Raw genomic sequence first — 21,455 nt, 5'->3', positions numbered from 1 at the left:
AGAGGCAGCAACCCATCATGGCCCTATAGAGCTTGTCACCACGTTTTGCATCTGCTGTATTATTTATATTAATCCAAGCCCTGTTTCACCTGCGCACACCGCAGCTGAAGAATCTCATCCCGAGGAGGCAAAGGTTTTAATGAAAACCTGCTCTAGCTGTCACTGCGAGTGACAAGGGTCACAAGAGTGAGTCAAGCACTGGTGTTTTGTTGCCTTGAAACCTGCTCAGGGCAAGAGTGGGTGAGCTGCAATCCCGCGATCCTGACCTCGCATTCCCCAGCTGTTCCAGCACAACGCTGCGTGCCAGGGAGTGGTGCCAGGTCCCTGCCTGCCACCGTGCAAGGGGCACTGCACCTGGCTCCGATGCATTGTCACCCTCCAGCTGCAAGTTTGAAGCCCCTTTCCTGCCAGCCTCCAGCTGCCTCCGCCTCGGTTGCAAGCAAAGAATCACAAGCAAGGAACTGCAAGCAAGGCGGTTGTGAGCAAGGAACTGTGAGCAAGGAATTACAAGCAAGGCAAATTGCAAGCAAGTCAATTGCGAGCAAGGCAGTTATGAGCCAGGAATTGTGAGCAACGTGGGTGTTTCCCCAAGTGTTCTGGAGGGATCCCTTCCTTCAGCTCACTGCTTTTTGCTCCTCAGGATTATTTTTTTTTTATTTGGAAGCAGCGTAAAGCGATGCGGCGGATGCCTGGTGATGCTATGCAGGTTGGCACAGCAGTAACCCACCACAAGCCTCCAACAGTGAAGTACCCGAGTCCTGTGGAAGCTGGGGCAATGAGCCCCAGTCTTGTCATGCAGGCAAGAGCCTGGGGATGAGCTTTAAGTTCTGTTTTAGTGCAAAAACTGTGAGAATCCTGTGCAGTATACCTGCCCAGAGGGAAGGTACCTGGTGGTGGAGGCTCTCCCATTGCACACACTGCAGCATCGCCGGCGCAGCTGCCAGAGCTGCAGGCTGAGCAATTCAAGCAGGAAGGTTTTGAGAAGCGGGGATAATTAATTTTGGAAGAGATTACGAAAGCTGTGGTGAGTTTGCTGTCACTTTGAGAGCCCAAAGCAGACTCTGGATGCTGGTGTAAAATATCTGCTTTCATTCAACCGCAAACTCTCGGGGCGAGGCCAGAATCCCTCGGTGAGGCTTTTCTGGCCAGCGCCGTGCTGGAAACCAGTGACTGGCTGATCAGAGGAAAGAGTAGTAATCTTAATTTATCACATACTTTTCATCCCAAAGCACTTCCACAGTCCGAGCGATCTTTGCTGCCAACTGTTTGCAGCAGTCCGTTCGACTACCCAAGCTGAAATGTTTCCTGGGCTGTGACGGCAGCGAGGGCTGTCGGGAAGCAGAGGCAGGTTGCTCTGAAAAATGTCTTTTTCCAGTAGAGAGAAATCCTTCCTCAGACAAGCCAGCCAGCCAGAGCTCCCCGGATGGGAATGTCAGCCGAGGAAAGTTTCACAACCCCGAGTTCACAGCAAGGTCCTTGGGACAGTTACAAGGCTTGCACAGCGTGGATCCAGCCTGCATCCCAACGGATTTTTCAATATAACATCCTTCCCATGGCTGTCAGGGTGTTGCTGCCAGCAGCCCTGCCTCGCAGGAGGAGCAAGCTGGGGAATTCTGCAGCATCAAAAGCCACCCTGCTTTGCATGAGCAGCCCCAAGATGGTGGCACCAGCAATGCAAGGGCCCGGCTTGCGGAGGATGTTCCAGCGCAGCCCTGCATCCTGGCCAGGATGGCTTCTTGGTGGGGCTGGATAAACCCCCGCGGCCAGGAATGGCACATCTGAACGTTATTTGGTGTTGGAAGTCAAAGTTTTAGCCCTGTTTGCCTGTGACAGATCTAAGGTGAGACTTTCTCTCTGCAGCTCCGGGGTTAAACAGCAGCTGCACATCCCAGTGCACGGGAGCTGCACACCCTGGTGGGTGCTGCAGACATGCGAGATGCTCATTGTGATGGGCGCTGCAGACGTGGGAGATGCACACCTTGTTGGGTGCTGCAGACATGCGAGATGCTCATTGCGATGGGCGCTGCAGACGTGGGAGATGCACACCTTGTTGGGTGCTGCAGACATGCGAACTGCACGCCTCGGTACATGCTGCAGATGTGCAAGATGCACATCGCAATGGGTGCTGCAGATGTGGGGGGTGCACATCGCAATGGATGCTGCAGACATGCAAGTTGCACACCCTGATGGGTGCTGCAGGCGTGGGGGATGCACACCCTGATGGGTGCTGCAGGCGTGGGGGATGCGCACCCTGATGGTGGTCCTCTGGCCGGGCAGGCTGGAGATGCTCTCCCTGTCACTCCTCCCAGCCTTGGTCCCACCTTGCAGCGGCCGCATCCAGCACCAGCCTCCTGACTCTGCAGCTTTCCAAGCACTTCCCCAAGCAGCCGCCCCCCGCTTCCTCCCAGGCCTCGCCGGGGACTTACAAGAAAAGGTCATTTATAAAACCTGACGTTTTGTTTCATTGCGAATGCCCCGGTGAGGGCTGGGCTTGAACTCCGCTTTTATTCCGCACGGCTCCTATTTATTTCTCGGATGGATTAGTAAATTGCGGCTGTCACTAAACATTAGCCCGGCTGTTTCATCAGCTCTCCCTCTGCAAACTGACAGTTCATTAGAGCTCAGCACCCATCAGGATGCTGCCACCACTGCCTCACCTCTGAGCAGGGCTTTTCTTCCAGGCTCGCTCGTGCCCCGCGCCGTCCAACAAGCTTATACATGCAAGCAGCAATGGGTTAAAACTAACAAAAGTAAAAGGCTCCTCAGGTACCAACCCCTTATCCAGTTATCATTTCTAGAAAAGCTGATGGAAAGCGTGAATAACAGGAAGGGGATGATCGTCGGGATTTTTCAGGCTCAGCAGGGCGGAGGGAGGGTCGGTACAATTTGGGGTTTGTGCATCAGGGGCTGCACAGTAGCCCCCTGTGAAAGGTTTCGTGCCCTCTCTCAATTCCTAAGTAAACCTCTCGTCCCCCTGTCAGCTTTGATTTGTAACCGTACTCGTGGCATCTGGTTTTCATAGGAAGGGTGGAATACAGGGGATGCTGTCTGCTCACTTCTGCCCAGAGCTATTCATCTGGGGCCAGCTAGCCAAAAAAAAAAAAAAATGTTCCTGAAAGGCACTAATCATCGTGGAGGCGGAGGGCAGAGAAAGGATCCGCTGTCCCCACGTGCTGCAGGATGCAAAATGAGGGGCACAAGGGCAAGGAGGAGCTGTAGCCCACTGGGTCCAGGCTCTGCTGTAGCCCCTGCCTGCGCTCAGGACAGGGATCTGGGAAATGCATCCCAGAACATTAGGGCAGAGGAAAGGATGGGTTAGCAGGCGAGGTTTCAGCAGTGACTGATGGCGTGGGCACACAGCACGTGCTTTCGTGGTGCACTTGCCCCCTGATTTATCTCCAGCACCCTTTCCCCGTGCTCTTGGCAGCATTGGGTCGCACAGGGGCGTCTGAGCATCCCAAACACCTCTGGGGTTGCACATGGTCCCTGGTGCCAGGGGCGCTGCTCTGACCAGCCAGTGCAAAGCCCACCCACGTGGCGCAGGGCTTGGGCAGCACCTGGCATGGGGCATTCGCAAGCTTTTGCAGGGTCCTGGGGTTTTGCTGGTGGGTGCAATGGGATTGTTTCTGGGTGGTGTGGTCTGAGCCTGCTTTATGAAATGGGTGGTTTGCTTTTACCCTGACTCTCAGCAATGGCGTTTGCAAAGCCAGGAGGAAAACCTCTGTCCGGGGCCAGCTCAGGGCACTAGCACTGCCCATGGCTTATTCTCATGTTGGTCGGCTTTGCCTTTTTATTGCAGTTGTCCATTTTGCTGCTGTTTCTTGGGACTTTGAGATTCCCAGTGGGCTGGCATGGTCACCATCCTGCAAAATGCATTAGGAAATGCCAGGCGAGCCGCAGAGGAGGCAGCACCGTGCCCCTCCCCCTCAGCAGCCTCGCAGGACCAAGTGCTTTTGGAGGAGCCATGGGCAGAGTTCCCCACATGCTGCATTGTCCTGCGGGGCTGGTGCTGGGTAAGCAGGGATGAGGACATCCCAGGGTGACAGCTTGTTCTCCATCTGCACCTAGCGATGGCTTTTGGGCATCTGGAGAGCCCAGCCTTGCACGGTGCCCCGGCCAGGAGCTCCCGACTGGGTGAAGTTTGCTCCCTCATCTGATTATTGGAACTGGAGGATGAGATGAGGCTGTTCTCCAGCATGGCTTCCAGCGAAGTCCAGATCCCAGTGCCAGCATACCAGAGTGCTGATATCAAACCCAGCAGGGACCGGCCAACAGGGAACACTTAAAAGCAGGGAGGATTGCAAAGTCTGTGGCTGTGCCTGTAGCTGTCATGGAAGCCGGGAAGCAGCCTTAAAAAGAGGAATATCTGCCTCCAGCTGCCAAGAGGCACCGGGGTCAAGGGATGCTCCCAAACCTGAAACCTGCCAGGGACGTCCTGTGCTGGGTCGTGGGTCCCTGTGCATGGCTGGGTGCCTCTCTGTCCCCAGCTGCCTGCTCCATCCCAGGCGGTGCGTGCAGCCTTCCCTTCGCTCTGGTTCCCTCTGGGATGGGAGAAGCCGGGAGCCACATCCCCACACAGGGCAGAGCTGGATGTACCAGGTTCAAACAGCACCAGAGACCTGCTGCCACCCCTTCCCTCTGCTGGCAAACCGCTTTCAAACCCTGTGAAGCCATTAGAGAAGCACGCTTTGGCATCGTCTATAATTTTAACACAGTCTAATTTTCCTAATCCAGCAGCTGATTTTCAGCAGTGAGGAATGCTCTAGAGGAAGCAATTTTATTTTCCCTTCCCTTGCTGGTCTTCCTAGGATGCAGCCTTTGATCCAGACTCCTGATGTTATCAAGTAGGAAGCTGCAGCTCTTTGAAGTGGGCTTCACGTTGTGCTTTAAACTTCGGGGGGAGGTTAAACCTTCAGCACCAGGTGCATCTTTGCTATGGGTCACCCCGACTTCAGACCTGAGGACCATGGCCACCGAGGGATGTCCAAGGGCTCAGCTGGGACTGCTTGCACCCCGGCTTGGGAGCCTGCAGAAGAGATACGATCATAGCTCGCAGCCTGCGCGGGGAGATGTAATGCTTGAAGGAGCCCAGGGCTGTGGCCTGGGTAAGATCTGAGTGCTCCGCTGCTGTTCCGAACATCTGGCCTTGCCGCTGTGACCTGGGGCAGTGGAAACAGATCACGTCCTGATTCCGGAGGAGCTGCACACCGTGGATGTTGGATGATGTTTTCAGGGTTGCATTCGTCTGGGTCGTTGTAAAACTCCATTCTGCTTTGCTTCCACGGCTGCCTGCCCAAAATCTCACCCCAAAAAGGCACCCTCGTGTCTTGTTTCGGAGGTGCCGTGGATCCAGCTGGAAGCAACAGCACAAAGCTTTCCTGAAGCAGCAGCAAATGACTCCAGGATGGGACCAGCCTCGAGCAGCCGGCACTGGGAGCTCTGCTCACCTTCAGTGGATTAATGGGGATGTGGACGGGCTTGGTTCAGTTTGCAAATGAGTCCCATGTTGCTAACGAGCAGCACCCATGTGCCATGGGTCACACAGCCACCTCCCAAGGATGTGGGGATGAATCAAGCTTGATTCGTGCAATGCCCTAAGCTGGGCTTGAAGTGTAACTGCTATTGCTTGTTTATAAACTGATATTTTTTGACAGTCCAGAGCATGTCGTGCTGGGGTGCTGCACAGACACAGAGCAGGAAGAGGGGCTTCTGTCCCCCAGAACAACCTGAATATTAGGTGAAATGATGCAGGTTTGGAGAGCAGGGCGAAGGGTTTTGAAGGTGTTTGCAGGTGTTCGCAAGCAGCTCTGCCCCCAGCACAGGGCGAGGAGGACACTGGGTGCTTGGCTGCAGGCAGGTACCCTGAAGCATGGCTGGAGAGCCTGTGCCAGCCTGGGGAGCATCCCTGGAGGAGGCAACGGGCTGGAGAGGAGGACTTGGAGATAAAGTCTGGTACAGGCAGTGGCAGAGACACCAAGACCCTCCATCGACACGTCTTGAGCCTTTTTGTCCTCATTCCTCATCACTGGATTAAAAAAGCAGGCTGAAATAGAGCTCAGAATAATAGGCTGTAAGGCAGGGAGAAGGTGGCCTGCATCCCTCGGCGTGCGGCACCTGTCAGGGTTTGGCAGCCAGAGCACCCAGCCCTACCCATCGTGGCAGTGCCACCGGCAGCCAGGAGGATGGGCTGCAGGCAGGAGGGACGGCAGCATGCATGGGTGCTTGCTTTCCTCTTGCTGTCCCCTCAGGGGTGCTGGCTTTGGCAGGGGCAGCACTGCAGAGCTTTGGTGGGAGCCCCCTGCAGCAGCATCCCCCTCCCAGCTGGGCCAGGGGGCTCTCAGAAATCCCTGCGATGGCTTTCTGGAATGGCTTCTCCATTGGAGCTTCTCCTCAGTTGCTCTGTTCTTTGGACTTATGGATACCTCAGGGTGGCAGGGTGATGTTCCTGTGGCGGTAGCTTGAAGCTTATCACCAGCATCTCCACACAGTCGTTCCCCGCTGAGCTGGGTTACTCCCTTCTCCCGCAGATCCAGTGCCCAGTGAGCAGCCTGCCACCTTCAAGTAGCACAGGACAAGCACAAGCGCAAGAGGATCTGCCCAGGACAATCAGGAATGGCCTCTCCATCCATTGGGATTTGCCACACCAGGGAGTTCCACTCATCCAGAGCTCACGAGGAGCCCAAGTAGGACAGAGGAGTCCTCAGGTGCCAGGTAGGTGATGGGGATGCAGCCACCCTCTTTGGGCAGGAGACACAAAATGGGTGCTCAGAGCATGTCCACAGCTGAGTGCCAGCTCTGGGTGCTGGTGGAGGATGCTCACAGCCCTGGGGTGAGGTGCATGGGTCAAGCATCCTTGTGCAGCACCAAGCACCATCCATTGGCCCCACTCCTTCCCCAAACAGCAACTGCTGCGGGCGCAGGCTGCAAACACCTCCTGTGCAAAGGCTGGAGGGGGTTTGGAGGAGAGCAGTGGTCCAGATCCAGGTCCCTGGCATGGTAGACCCACAACCAAGTGACACGTACCCCAGACTGCCAGGGCCACCATGCATCCCTCACCAGGGGCCGCCACCCCACAGCCCGCCGGAGGCAGCCGTTTGTTTGCTTCCTACCAGCTCCATCAAGGGACAGACTAACGAGAAGCTCCCAGGAGAGGTGGCTGAGCAGCGGGCTCTGCCCTGATCCATGTCCTGCTCCAGAAGATCAACCCCAACGCCCCCCACCCACCGCTTCATGCCAAGGTTGATCTCCCGTGCCCAGGGCAGGTGATCCCAGCACTGCCACCTCACTCGCTGGGAATATTCCTCTGGTTTCCTGATGGTGTAAGGATGATGGACATGTACACGAGCCCACACCGCTGCTTCTTGCTTCTTAGCACCAAATCTAAAGCCCCATGCGGTTTGTCAGGCCAGAAAATTGTTATTTTTTCCCTCTCACAGCCAGCATCCTGAGCTTCACAGTGGTGACTAGGGCTGAACTTTTGTCCTGCAGACAGAGACGGCTTCAGTTGTGCCCCCATAAAGCAGCTCAGGCTCTTCCCTTGAGGAAGGTTCACGAGGAAGATGGAAAATAGGCCCTTAATGCCTTAAGAATTTTCCTCTCTTCCCCCACCCATCTTCCCTTCCATCAACTTTTAAGCTCATCCAAAAACTGCAGCCCTCTGCTTCTATACGTTGATGGCAGGACAGGGATGCTGTGGCTTTGCCAGCAGCGCAGGATTTCCATTGAGTTATAAGTGAAAGCAAATGGTTTAAAAGGAAATTAAATTTACAGCTCTATAAAAAAATGCATTTTATTGCTTTGCCTGTCGTTCTAGAGGCAGGGAGATAAAGGAATGCTTTGCACTTTGCATTTGTCTTTTGCCTCGGAGGCCGGAGGCAAAGAGGAGCAAACCCACCAATCACGCAATGGCCGGGTGGCCGGATTCGACCCCAGCTCCATGCAAGTCCATGGCAAAATCCCGGGAGAGGGGTGCTTGGAGGTGATGTTTACAGGGGCTGTGGAGCAGGATGCTTCATGCTCTTAAATGCATGGCTTGGAGACCACGTTCTGCCCTGAGACACTGAACCAGGTTCCTCCCAGAATCCCAGCTAATCATGGCACTTTGCAAACACGCGCACAGCAACACCTGAGGTTTTATTTACAGGGACACACAGAGCTCCTTTCTATGGTTTATTAATCTCTTTGCCACATTGTTACAGCAATGACTGGGGAGCTTAGAATAAATGGCAATACAATAGCTGCACTGGACATCTGTGAAAGCCAGCGCAGTAAATTCTCCAGCAGAAATGGAAGGGAGAGGAGGGGTCGGTGCCTTTGTGCTATAAGCGGAGCGGCACAGGGCTGCCCAGGGAGCCGGGCTCACCGGCAGGCACACACCGGCTCAGCCGCTGCATCCGTCTGTGCCAGCATCGTGCCATGTCCAGCCGAGCTGGGAAGATGCTGCAGAGCAGGGAAAAGCAAAGGCTAACGGCCTATGTGTGCAGGGAGCTTGGCACAGAGTGGCCCCCGGTGCAAATCCCCCGGGATTATAGAGGCATCCCTGGTTTGGCTGTGGATGGGTGCGGGAGGAGCAATCGGCAGCTCGACTGGACTCGGTTTGCACAGCATGGCACTGGCAGCTGCAGCTTTGGGGTTGCATATCACCATCATCCCGGGAATGATCCTTCCCAAGGCTGCCAGCTCAGAGGGGACCCACCAGGAACAGCTGGGGTGACACCTTTCCCCAGTGCCACCTTGCTTAGGCACGGGTCAAGGGATGCTCTGGCTGCACCCAGCAAGCCTGTGTGAGGTGAGCAAAGGAGCTTTGCCTCTTCCAGCTCTGCCTGAGCCACAAAGTGAGTGTGCGGAGGCTCTTGGCCCTCCAGAGGAGGAACCTCCCCCAGCTCCAGCCCTCCCAGCTGTGTCAATAGAGGAGGAAGAAACAAAAGTGCTCTTTCTTCGCCTGTTGTTTTTGCAGAGGGGGACAAGCCGATGGCAGTTGCACTGTGACACTGGCTGCTGGGGACAGGCGTATGTTGGGTTCACTTCAGCTCTCGGCAGCCTTCTGGGAAGCGTTCAACAGCAGGGTGCAATGAAGGGAAAGCCAGAGGGTTTGCTTATATATATATTTATATTTTGTATGATTTTTTTAAAACTATATATATATTTCCTTTTGCCCATGACTTTACTGAGAGCAGATCACTAACGGAAGGTAGGGAAGAGGCTCTCTAGCCTTTCCCTGGAGCCAGGTTTTTCCCCAGGCAGCATCCTTGCCCAGGGTAATTGCACATGCTTGGGCTTTGCTGGGACATCTTTGCCTTCGTAGCTGCCCACGCAACCCTCACCATGTCCATGCTGCTGGCTACACCCAGTGTCCCCGCCACACACTCTCCATCCCCACCTCCAAATAACCTCCCTCGTAGGCTGTGCATGCAACACAGCCTGGGGAAGGAGGGCTGAGGACATCCCAGGACAAGACCAAGGTCTGGCTGGTGCTCTACACTCCCGCAGTGCCTTCCATTAAGCAAACCAGCAAGCAAGCGGCTTCTGAAGTTGATATCTTGCTAGAACATCACCCAGAGATGATGCTGTTCCTCCCGTGCTCCTGAGCATGCAGAGCTTGGCAGGGCTTTGGAGCAGCAGCTCATCCCTGGAAATCCTCCTCTGCATCCCCCTGTGCTGCAGATCCAGGAGCCTCCCCATCGGCACGGGTCCAGGGCAAGCCCAGGTACAGGCAGCGGCGGCCACAGCTGCCGACCGACCCTCTGCCGCATTTCCTCCCTGGTAGCTCCACGGCAGCCTCTCCAGACCTGACATCAGCTGTGAAAACAAGAGGAGCTGCCTTCCTAACATGCTGTGGGAGATGTGTCCAGCTCCTCCGGCAAAGCCCCGGCATGGGGAGCAGAGGACTCAGCACTGGGTGCATTGGGCGTCTCAGCTTTCACAACAGGAGGATGCCCAGCCCCGTTTGCCAACTGCTAAACGTTACATGGGCTTCTAGGATTGAAATGTTGACATGTCAGCGTTAAATCACTGTGCCAGCTCATTTTAAAGGGCCTTGCCCGAGAACAGCTGGAGAGAGGCTTGGAGGAGACCCCAGCCCTGGTGGGGACTGTAGGCTCCCCCGGCCTTCCTTCCCAGATCTGCTCCCACTTTAACAGAAAGCTTTAAACCTGATATTTGAGTATTAGCATCCCTTCTTTCAGCAGCGCCATCAACCTAGAGCTGTCCTGCAGAAGCTGCCAGGCACTGCTCTGTCTTCCCCCCATGTCGGAGTCGCAGAGCCCCAGCCAGGCTGCCACCACCGGCGATGTGCTCTGGGTCTCCCCACGCATCCCTCCTCCTGGTGCTGCAACTGGATAAATCCACAGAAGCTTCTTGCAGCCTTGGGGCTGGTGAGCATCTCGGGAGTCTTTGCTCCAGCTTAGACCCCAGGGATGTGGCAACATTGAGGGCAAAAGCAGGGGACCCAAACTGGCTCTGGCCAAACCAGTGTGCACCTGCCTGCGTCAGACTGGGAGCAACAAGGTTTTTTTCTCTTGGACCCTCATTTTCTTCATATACAACAATGGGGTTGGTGGTGGCACCGTTCCTGCCAGGTGCTGTGAAATCCCCAGCGTGAAGCTGGTCTGCTGGCTGTGTACATCTGTCACTTTTCTGTAGGAAGCTCAACTTGATGCTCTGAGGATGAGTCACACAGTGAGGAGATAAAGCGAAGTCGAGTGGAGTTATTCTGCTTCACGCGTTGCCTTGAAAAGCAGCAGATTTATGCACAGCATTTGCAGGGGCAACGCGATATAAATCAGCTGCTCTCCCATGTCGGCTCCATTGCTGCTACAGGTTCCCACGCGTATATCCATTTTAATCTCTGGGCTGATGGGGAGAAATCATGCCTGGCTGCTCCTGAGGCCAGCCAGAATGCCTTGGGCAGGAGAAGGGGTGTCCCAGCAAGGGGAACGATGCCTGTTGCTCAAAGAAAGCCTCTTGCATCAAGCAGATGTGTATTTTGGTGGCTCCTTCCCCAGCTGGCTGCTCTGGCCAGCTCTGCCTGCTGCTCTTGACCCAGCAGGGCTGTACCCATGTGACAGGTCACCTTTGGGGTGCCAGGCCTGCTGTCCCCAGAGCTGTCCAGCCATGTGCATCACCATGGCAGTGATGCTCAGAGGATGCAGGAGCGTGGAGTGCCAGGGAGCTGGTGTGCCTGGGTTTGCAATGTGGCTCCTGATGCTCAGCTGGTTGTTGGCAACTGGAGCCAGGGAGAGGAAAACAATACACAGTTGCACTGCAATTAAACAGCCTCCTAATTGTAGTGCTACATACGGCTCTTCCGCTGCTTTCTAAGTTTGGTGGCATAATTACAGCAGCAGGGTAAAGACAGCATCTCTGTTCCCACTGCACCAAGCCCTGCCTTCCAGGGATTTTGGATTTGACCGTATAAATCCTGGGCTGAAAACCTGGCATCCGATGAAAGGGAAAAGTAACCCCCAAGCTCTGCCTGGGCTTGGTCCTGGTGAGGCATGACAGGCAAAATCCCCACATCCCCTGCAGCCCCCGCCGTGCTCGCTGGCCCTGTCCTGGGGCAGAGGCAGGCAGCATATTTTCCTCTTTATAATGTGTTTTTGCAAACCAACTTGAAAAAAACAGCAGACAAAATCTTGCTGTGGTCAATCATTGTAACTCTCAGTTTAGAAACACGTGGCGAGGAAGATTAAAGGGTGTCTCAGAGGAAGGCAGGCTGGGTGTCAGGATGCTGGGATGTACCGGGAGCAGATGTGGGCACCAGGGAGTTGTCCTCTCACCATGTCTCCGTCTCCTCGACTCGGCTCTTTTTTCGGGAGGACCCTGGATGATGAACCCATTTCCCTCTGGCTGACCCTACTGCCGGCTTGTTATTGTAGGTCACTTGTGCAGGGTGGTTCGTTCTGGGAGCATCCCCCTGACATTCCCACACACCTGAGGGGCACCGACTGCCTGCCCTGGGGAGAAGGGCAGCTCGGGCACGGCGATGGCCAGCGAGGCCAAGACCTATATTTAATTTTTTTATGTATATATATTATTTTTTTTATATACTGTGGGTTTGAGGGATCCCGAGATAAATGCCACTTTTTGTGTTAAAAGGAGGACGTCTTGGAAGGCAGGGGAGTGAAGCTGAATCGCAGCCTGTGTTTTCGGTTGGAAACGTGTCTCGGGTCCCGAATGTTTTCCATCACACAGGCGGGTTTGTGTGGGTTCACCTGGGCAGGAAGCGGCGGGGTAAAGCGATACCCCACGGGGCGCGGGCAGCCCTTCTCCAACACCCCCTTCCCTAAACCCGATAGCAGCCGGCGGCCGTTAATGAAATAAGCAGCCACTTTACGGCAGCTCTCGCACCATGTGCGAAAATTATTAGTTGCAACGTTTTGCTGGAAAACAGAGGAAAAAGGAGTGGGGCAGATGAGACATGGACAAAATTATTTGCTCTGCAGCCCCATCCCCACACCGGCGTGAATAACTCACCCGGCATCCCCCTGCAAAGATCTCCTGCCCACTCCCAGCAGCGTTAAATCTCCAGGTGAAGGAAAAAACTCTCTTGGTCTGTGAATTCACTGTAAAAATATGTGGGGTTTGGTAATATTGCATTAGCCCTGGTTCGGTCGTTGCTAAATAGCTGAGGGAAAATAAATAGTTTCTGGTGTCCGTTGGATTAGGTATTGTCTGGGATGCTTTCTGCGGGAAGGAAAAATAATCCCAGAATGAGTGTGGCCTGTCAGATGGGGAGTGATGCCCTGACCCCTTCCCCTTTCATACCCGCATCTGTGCACCACTGGGGTCTGATGAGAAACCACTAGTGAGTGGGTTTCACCTGGTTTTCAGAAGCAAGATTTTTTCTGAAAAAAATTGTCACTGATTGGAAAAATTCAGTTTTCCAGCCAGGATATAAAAATACACTTTTTTTTTCCAGACTCCCAGAGGGTCAGGGGGTGGAAGGGTGTTCTTTTTCATTCCTCCTTCAGTGGCCGAAGATGAGGAAAGGGAAGAGATGCACGGGAAGACACAGAGCCCGGTCCCCGGTGGTGCTGCCTGCCACCCGCCTGGGGCAGTGGACAGATGCCCACCCCATTTCTGTGCTTGCCAGCCACTTCTTGCTTGCAGCATCACCTCACCACTGGGATTCAGCCCAGGAGCAGCTGCATCTGAGTTTTCCCTGCAGGAAAGACAGCAGCATCCTTTCCTCACACCTGGTCTCCCTGGGACAATGGCTTAACATCTCCCTGCTCTGCCTGAAAACCGTACCCTGAAGCAGAAGGGAAATTCCCAGTCCTCGCTTTGCACCTTGCAAGCACACGCTAAGGAGGGATGTTGTCCCGGACTGGTACCCAGAGCAGCACAGCAGGGATGGGCTTGGACGCTGAGTGCTTTTCCACCTCACACAGCACCATCAAAAGGAATATATTTGCAGGATGCCATTCTTCAGCCCTCTGAAATAACCTCTGCTAATTTTTTTGACTGATGAAAGAAAAATACATCAGCATGAGGAAGGGGATTTTGTCGCTCGGTATGTCTCTGGAGAAAACATGCCTCCCGAGCACACAGAGCCTGGGCTTGTCAAGGCAATGAATATTGGCATTATTAAGCCACACTCGCTCATGGATGGTGCCTGGTGAAAAAGAAAAGGAAAAAAAAAAAAAGCAGAAGAAATAACACGGAGCCTCTTGGGGGATTTTCTCCACCTTGGTATCACCTGGCTCGTGCCCTCTCCTGCCATAGCTGGTGCACGGGGATGTGTCCCCACATCTGCCACCCAGCAGCTGGACCAGCGGGAAGGGCTGCATGTGCCTGGAAACCCGTCAGCAAAATGCTTTTCATTACTTGCCCTTTGAAGTTTCAGGCATGTGCCGGACTCGTGTTCGGCACCTGCAAACAAACCTGACCCAAGCAACCACCCAGCTTTGAGGTTTTGTGGCACAGGAGGGTATCCACAGCCATGAGCTGCTGTCACCCTCCCAGAGAGGGACCAGAGGGGACCAGACACCTGGGAGAGATGCTGGAAAACACAGATGGATTTTGGTCCAGCTCCTCCTCACCCCACCAACCAGGGATGCACCAGCAGGGTGTACAAACCCATCCCACTTTTACATCACTGATGCTTTGACGCATCTACATCATGTTGGCAGGCACAGGGGATCGAGATGCTCACCACCCTGGGTGCTGCCTGCAGCTGGCAGCCCTCCTGCTGCTCCCCGCTGGGGCTGCCAGCGCCATGTAACCCGCCCGACTGCGACCAGCATCTTTACGAAGCGGCTGATTGAAGTTCGCCATGAATGTCCCTCTGTTCACCAGCCTTTTTATAGCTCCACACATTTTTCTTGGCCCTGAACGTTTCTGCTCCCGTTGAGAACAGAGAGCATCTCTCAGCGCCAGCGTCTGCAGCCAGCCAGGGCAGGAGGGGGCTGCACTGGGGCAGCTCATTTTTTGGGGTCCTGCTGCCTGAAATACAATGTTCCCACCGTACCTTTGCCCTGACACTGGGGCAAAGCATTTTGTAGCTCAGGCATGACAGAGCTTGGGGACTGTCCTGGCGAGGGGCTGTGGTGATGCTGGAGTCTGAGCATCGAGCATTTTCCTAAACCCCTGACCCCATGCTGTGGTTTCCTTCGTGTCACATACCTCCTGCCTCCGAAGGGCTGTGAATCCCAGGGAAATGCCATGCAATGTGCTGGAGGCGATGGCAAGCTTGGCCCCAGCTGGAGAAAGCCAAACTGGGTCATTCCTCATCAAAATCACAAAAGCCCCATGCCTGCCTCCTGTGGTGATGTGGTACCCACGGGTGCATCCCACCCGTTGTTTTTTCGGTGGCCAAGCATAGCACATCACTTACGGAAAGGAGTAAGCAGGCAGTAAATTAAGGGGATGGAATTAAAATCCTCTCTTGCTGCAGAGGCTGGTGGGGTCCCTGCTCTCTGGCAGCGATGGGGAAGGATGCAGCCGTGGGGGTTTTGTGGCAGCGTCTGTGCCGTAGCTGCAGGTTGCAGGTAGCTGGGGGTGGCTGCACAACAGCGGCTGCAAGCACCGGGGCTCCCGTGGGAGGGCACAGAGCCAACATTGCTCCTGAGTGGCGGGGATTCTGCAGGGATGTCACTGATGCACGTGTGAGCTTGCGGAGGATGCAAGATGGGGATGCCAGCTGGTGGGGGTTGGATGATGAGGATACCCACAGCATTGCAGTTGGAGGTCCCAGTGCCCTGGGCTGACATGTAGTAGGCATGGGTAGCACGGGCAGGAAGAGGGAAGGTGCGCTGGGAGATGAGCAGTGCACGCTGTGCTTGCAAAGGCTGGGCTGCACACCCCTTTATCCCACTTGGTCTGTGATATGTCCCTCACCAGGGCATCTGGGCAGGGGTATGTGATCCCAGCTTGCTGTATGAAGCTCTCGAAGGCATCAGTGCAAGCACCTTGGCTCCTCAGGGTAGGTGGCATCCAAAGCACATCCGCATAGCCCAGAGCATCCCATCACCACCAGCGGTCTGTGTGCCCGGGGACACAGACAGCACCCATGGGTCACCCCAGCCACAACTCCACCAGGGACCCACCAAATCTGCCTGGCCCAGCGAGGGACATGCTGATACAGGGCGTCTCCTGGGCAGCTTTTGCATTGAGCTCAGCATCTTGCTTGTTCTCTATAAGCCAAGCCCAGCAGCGGGACTTTTGCAGGGACAGTCTGGGGTTAAAGCAAACCTTGCAGTGGACGTGGTCTCGTGGTCTCGGGGTCTTGTGCAGTCTGCGGGGGTTTTCCAGCAAAGCCATGCATGGGGCTGCTCCCCGCTGTGCCTTGGGTGTAATTGGATCCATCCCCCACCAAGCAAGCATTTGTGTTCGGAGCATTTTCTGAATGTTTTGCATTTGGGAGACACACGAGGAATGTCTGCTGGGGAGGACAAACAGCCCGTGAGCCGTGAGGCGCTGGTGCCTGGCCCGGGCTGTGTTTCAGGGACCCGAGCCCCTTCCTCTAGGGCTGCCCCTGCTTCAGACCCCACAGCTTTCCTGGTGCAAAAAGGCATTTTGTCAGTGAAAAGAGAAACCACCATTTCTGCCAGCATCTCACTGCTGCATGCTCCTACTGGGATCCGTCTCCCACGGAGCATCTTCTGGCTTCCACCGCGAGCCCTGGAATTTCGGCCAAATATTCTCTGGGAGAAGGAGGCTGCTGGAGCAGCATCAGTGGGTCTCCCCACCCCAGCCTTCTCCTCCTGAACCCCCTGTCCAAAGCTGGCACCACGCCGGGCGGCCGCTTGCAGACACCTTTGCTTCCCTCTGCAGGAAAATTCCATAAATTGCAAGGCGGCCTGGATGCACGGCATTATCCCGAGAGCTGGATGGACCAGGGATGGAGCTGCGGGGGGACACCAAGTTCATGTCTGCACGCCGCGGCCTGCCAGAGCCACTGGCTACTTTTATCTTCATCACTTGACTATTATACTTAATCAGGAAGCGGGGATATATATATTTTTTTTTAAAATCCACTTTTCTTTTATACAGAGCAAATTATAATCACTTTTAATTGAAAAAAAAAAGCTGATAATATTCTGAACCAAATTTCTGGAAGAGAATAATTAACAGTGCAATAAATCCCCAAAGGAAATGCTCATTAATCTTGTCTTTCAGAAGCAAATTTCAGAAGAGAGCTTATTTAAAACATTGCTAATAATTATAGGAAAGTTGACAGCTTAAAAGCCCCCAAATCTAGCAGCAGTCTCCTCCTATCAGATCCTGCAGTAACTAGTTCAGGCTGGACAGGAGCATCTCTGCTGTCCAGGGTGGGGTGGCTGCTGCGGCCGTCGGGTACCACCAGGGACAGCTGGGACTCCTCTGGATGGTGCCAGGTGGGTTGCAGTAGATAAGGAGCCTGTGTCAGCAGGGATGGGCTTGGGGGGGCTCCCACTGTGGGTCATCCCTCCTGCCTGGGCTCAGGGAGAAGCCTGGGAGGGTGACAAGATCGTTTGGACCAGCTTGGTGGGTGCGCTCAGAGCATCTGCACTGGGGCTGCTGGCCAGTGCCATGACGCTCCTTGTGCCGCCCATGCTCCTCATGCCGCCCGTGCTCCCCGTGCCGCCCGTGCTCCTTGTGCCATGTGTGCTCCTTGTGCTGCCCGTGCTCCTCATGCCACCTGTGCTCCTCATGCCACCCATGTTCCTCGTGCCACACGTGCTCCTTGTGCTATCCGTGCTCCTCATGCCACCCATGGTCTGTCTAAGCCCTGGTGTGAAATGCCGCTCCCTCCGCCTGCTGAACACCGGCTGTGCATCAGTCTCGGGGGCCACCACAGCCCTTAAGGCAGAGCAGTTTGGGGAGGAATTATGAGATTTCGCTGCTTTTGTGGAGACCAGCCTCCCCCAGAGAGGCGGTGGTCGGTCAGTCTGTCTGCTGGGGCTTGGTCAGCCCAGTGTCAGCCCGGTGTCAGTGGGGATCACTGTCCTCAGCAGGACGAGACCTGCAGGACAGTGGCTTTCCTCCGTCACTCGCCATGGGTGGGGGGCGCACAGCACCCTGATGTGTGAGGTCTGGTTTCATGCGCACGCTGACGTGCATCTAGCTGACCCCAATTGAAGTCTCTGATTGCGTTAATTGCAACGAGCCAATTAATTGCACTCAGCAATACGTGTATGCGTGCATGTGCCTGCCCACAGGCAGAACTGGCCAAATGAACGTGGGGCAGATCCTGATCTGCCGTGGCCCCCCCCATCCCTGAGCAGCCACTCTGGCAGCTGTGCTGCTGAGCAAAGGAGAGGAGAAGGATGCCAAAAGGACAACGAGCTAAATGAGGCTTGGGTGAAAATACCAGTGATGTGCTCATTGCTCTCGGGTTTCCTGTCCCCGTTTGACCAGGGCTGGGAGCGGGAGCAGAGGGGAAGGCAGCTTGGAGCAGACCCAGGCTCCGCCAGGAGGAAGGAAATGTGATATTGGCCTGGGAATGGTGTCATTGCCTTTGCTTTTTCGCTTTTTTCTTCCTTTTTGGGGGGTCACAGAAGGCTAAGAGGGAAATGTGGAGTGGGGCCCTATCCCAGGAAAGTGGGTCGAGGGGGATATGGTGACAGGGGACACTGGCGTGCCGTGTTCTGGTGATGCCCAAGGGGGTCAGCCAGGGCTGGGGACAGTCAAGATGTGGCTGCTGCGCTCCCCTTCCCCAAAATCCATCCTTTATCTGCATCTCTGGCAATACGCAGAATAATTCCTCCCCTTCTTCAACCAGCTCCTCTTCAGCATCTCACACACAGGGTGTCAATGGACAAATTTTTGTTAATTTAAAAACAAAAGTGAGCAACAGAGGAAAATCCTCCCTTTTGGCTTATGCAAATTCACTCTGCTTTGATAACGAATCTGCCCAGGTCATGCAGGCCTGGGGAGATGGTGAGATTTCATTGCAGCAATATTTAATACCTCTCCAAGGCTCCAGTGAAAGAAAGCACTTAATCCCATGCTTAATTTCATTTCTGTGCTTTAAAATACCGAGCGATGTGCTCATTTCAAAGCGAGGACCTGGGCCCACTCAGGCGCACCACGATTCTCTGAATAAGCAAGACAGCAGCCAAATTTCAACAAAAATTTGAGCACAGGCTGCAGTGCATCCCACTCTGTCTGTTTGTGCCTCGGCAGGATGCGGGCCGGTTGCCAGGGCACCCACGGAGTGATGTGGGATGTGCTGGTACCCAGAGCCCTTTGCCTCCCCAGCATGTGGTGGGACCCGGATCCTTCCAATGTTCTGCTTTTATCACTCAAAACGATATCTAAGGAGTTAATTTTGGGGGGTTTTGGGGTTTTTGCCGTGCTCCTCTGCCTGTGTACCACCCTGCCCCAGGCAGGTCCTGCCATGTCGGGGACCCCAGGGTTCCTGTGGTCCCCTCCTGCCTGCTCTTTGTCATCCGGAGCCATCGTTTTCATTAGGCAGCTGCTCTGTACCTCGCTGCCCCACATGCCTTTTATCTGCGTTTTGTTAAATGATCTCAAATATGTGATATGATAAAGACAAACAAACACCCGTTCAATTTAGTTCACCCTAATGCCAGACTCTACTTTTACCGAAGTAATTAAGATTAATGCAGTTGATAATTTAGGAAGTATTCTTAAATGTACCCTTCTGGCAGCATCTAACATGTAATTTTACCTTAGAAGATTTATCGGAGCACTTAGGTAACAGATAGTTCCTTAGCAAACAGGAGCATTTAGAAGGAAAATGAAAGATTAATATTTCTTAAATAAATGTCAAAATAAGTCATTCTTTATTACAGCCCTACAAAGATGTTGCTGTCAGGCCCAGCCCCAATGCTGATTCCTGGGGGAGATTAAACCCGCCGCAGTCTCGGGGGCTCGGCAAGCGGGAGGGGAGGAGGTCTCAGATGTCTAATGCCTCTGGATTTTTAGGGAAGCAGCAGCTTTGAAGGGCTTTGCTCACCCATGCCAAAACACACTAGAGCCAGGCCAGCCCCTTGCTCTGGGGGGACTTTGGGAGCTGACCCTGACCTCACCAGCAGCCCCGGCGCTGTGGCGGGGGCAGGAGTATGCAGGTCCCAGCTCTGCCATCGCTCCCTCCTTGAGGATGTGTGGCCCCAGCCCGGATTTCCCTGGGGTAGTTCCAACCTGGCAGCTCCTGGCCCCGCACATCCCAGCTGCCTTTCCTGCTTCGTGATGGGTGAGAAGAAGCTGAGCTAAACCTTGGGAGAGGCTCACCGCTCTCCATCACCGGGCATCTTATTTCCTTTGGAAAAGACTCGGATGCTGATGGCCGTGGCTGGGGATGGGACAGGAGCGGGTGTCTGTAGCTGATTGACACCCAGCTCCCGCAACTGCCCAGCCAGGGAATTAGGGGGTTTGCTTTGCCAGGTCACCCTGATCCATCCGTGCCGTTTCACACAGAAATTAGATTGGGGTGACCTCCAGCCAGGGCTGAGCTGTATCTCATGTCTTCTCTCCCCTCCACCCCAGCCACCTCCTCTGTGCCGTGTCCTGTGGGGCATCCCCTCTGCCACACGCAGCCTCCTCTCGCAGCACCTTGGGGTTGGGTGGCATAAAAATTCGGGAGGGACCCCAGGCACAGCACCGAGATGGCAGCTTGCAACACCCCCACATCTCGTGGGGTGCCCAGGGAGCTGCTGGGCTCGGCCGTGCCCACCTGGGGACCTGCCCTCCTCCACTATTCCGCATTATAAGCCGAGGAAGGATTAGGACTGTTTGCAAAATCTGGATCCTGAGTGAAAGCTGGATTATCACCAGCTTGGAAATTCAAAGCTGTTCAGATCCAGAAAATCAATTTTGGACCGTTATGAGCAAGAAACAAACTTTCTGAATAACTTTCCAACGTCTCTTTGGGCCAGAAAAATCTGCTGGAAACAACGCTTTGCCCTGACCCAGCCAGACCAGACCATCCAGGACTGTGTGTGTCTGTGTCTGTGTGTGTGTCTCTGTGTGTGTGTGTGTGTGTGTATGTGTGTCTCTTTGTGTGGGGGGGGGGGGTGTGGGTGTGGGGGTGTGTGTGTGGGTGTGCGTGTGCATGTGTGCGTGCGCTTGCACACCCCCAGCACCTTTCCCAGCCCCTCTTACAAGGTCCTTTTCAAGCTGTTGGCACCAGGGATCAGCTCTTTCTCATTGCGGTTCCTGCCCAAGTGATGCTCCAGCCTCTACCCATCCTTTCTCAGAAAGAGCCTCTGTCCATCCCCAAACCTGCCCCTTTGGTCCTGAGCGGTGCCCGGGCACAGAGCCAGCCTCAGTCCCCAGCCCCAGCCTCCCTCCCTGGGGACAGGCAGGAGCCAGGGCTGGCAAGGGAGGTGTGACATCCCTCCCAGTGAGATGCTCCCACCCACTGCATCATGCCCGGGCAGGAACCAGACCCCTCATCCTGCTTTTCTCTTGATTTGACCGGGAAATGGGTTAATGTCAGAGCAGGGTTTGATGTGTCTGGATATGACCCACACGCTCTTGGGGAGCAGCAAACATGGGTTAACTCCAGGCTGGACCTGGGGCTGGCAGGGAGGTAACAGCAATCCCTTAAAATCCCCTCCCTTTTCCCAAACTTGGGAAAAAACAGCTTTTTCCCAACTCGCTCCCAAGGTGTAATGTAAGCGAGTGCGGTTTCAGGAGCATGGCCTGATCCAGCGCGGTACAGGATGGAGACCGCCGGGAGGTGGGCTGCTCCTCCGCTGCCTGCCTGCTTGTGCCTCGACAGGCATCGCAGGGACCGGCACGTCACCACCCAGCTGGGGGGCACCGAGGGTCGGGGCTGGCATGGGCGGCACCTGGGCTCATGCTGGGTGCAGGGTGCAGGATGAGGCCTGGCTGGCAGCAGGCTGGCGGCTGCCCTGCCATGGTGCTCAGCACCTGCCAGAGGCTGGCCAGTACCCTGAGCGTGCCCAGGGCTGTGGCTTTGGCTGTCCTCAGTCTCCCCTTCCTCCTCCTCCTCCTCCCACCGATGAGGCTGTTTCCTGCCTCTTGGGCCGTATCCTGACCGC

The sequence above is a fragment of the Falco peregrinus genome, chromosome 14, assembly GCF_023634155.1.
Source record: "Falco peregrinus isolate bFalPer1 chromosome 14, bFalPer1.pri, whole genome shotgun sequence".
Taxonomy (NCBI): Eukaryota; Metazoa; Chordata; class Aves; order Falconiformes; family Falconidae; genus Falco; species Falco peregrinus.
This window is presented reverse-complemented; position numbering follows the sequence as displayed.